Genomic DNA, 923 nt, shown 5'->3' on the forward strand with positions numbered 1-923 from the left:
TCAATTGCAGGCTGGTACTGTAGGTACTTGGCTGATAGAGAGAGGGCTGCAGATTTCACCATGACAGATACTGTACTGTTGGCAACATTATGTGTAATACATGACTGTGTTGGCTTATAATAGAGCACAACCTGAAACCAGAGTGGGATTTGCTAAGGTAACATCTCATCCTAAAAAGTGACAGGACAGGCCACGTAAATGGGTCAAAGTAAATTCATTATTTCTTAATTGAATAATAAATAGGAGGAAACAACATGGTTTTTTAAACTGTGTTTCAAAAGGAGGAAGACAAATAACTGATAAAGCGAAACACAAATGGCCCCGGAAATTACATTCAAACACCCTGCTACAGATTAAACCTCATGTCCCGAGGGAGAAGGGATAAACAGTTCACTTTCAAACACTCTCATCTGCCAGTCTCCTGGCGGCCTGCGGTGGTTTCTTTAGTCACATATCTGGCTTAATGAGTCGTTTACTTAGGGATTAGGATAATTCTCTTCTTACGAACAATTAATACATGAAGTCAAAACCTTTATCTGAGAGCCAATATTTCCTGTTTTAACCAGAGCACTTGAAGAGCACTCACTCTCTCTCTCTCTCTCTCTCTCTCTCTCTCTCTCTCTCTCTCTCTCTCTCTCTCTCTCTCTCTCTCACTGTGTGTCTCTCTCTCTCTCTTTCTCTCTCTCTCACCCCCCCTCTCTCACCCCCCCTCCCGGAGCCTGTTGCTTTACCCTATGATTGTCTGATTCCTCTGGTTCTGCAGTCCAGTGCCTCACAGAACTAACTGATCAAACAACCTATTTTACCTACATTACACAAAGAGGGATGGTATGAATGCAGACAGTTAATGTTCTTGTCTTTGTGTGTGTCCCAATTGCATTGTTGTATAGTGGATTTGATTGATGTAATTGAACTGTGTTGAT

The sequence above is a fragment of the Nansenia antarctica genome (assembly GCF_963989245.1).
Source record: "Nansenia antarctica genome assembly, chromosome: 19".
Taxonomy (NCBI): domain Eukaryota; kingdom Metazoa; phylum Chordata; class Actinopteri; order Argentiniformes; family Microstomatidae; genus Nansenia; species Nansenia antarctica.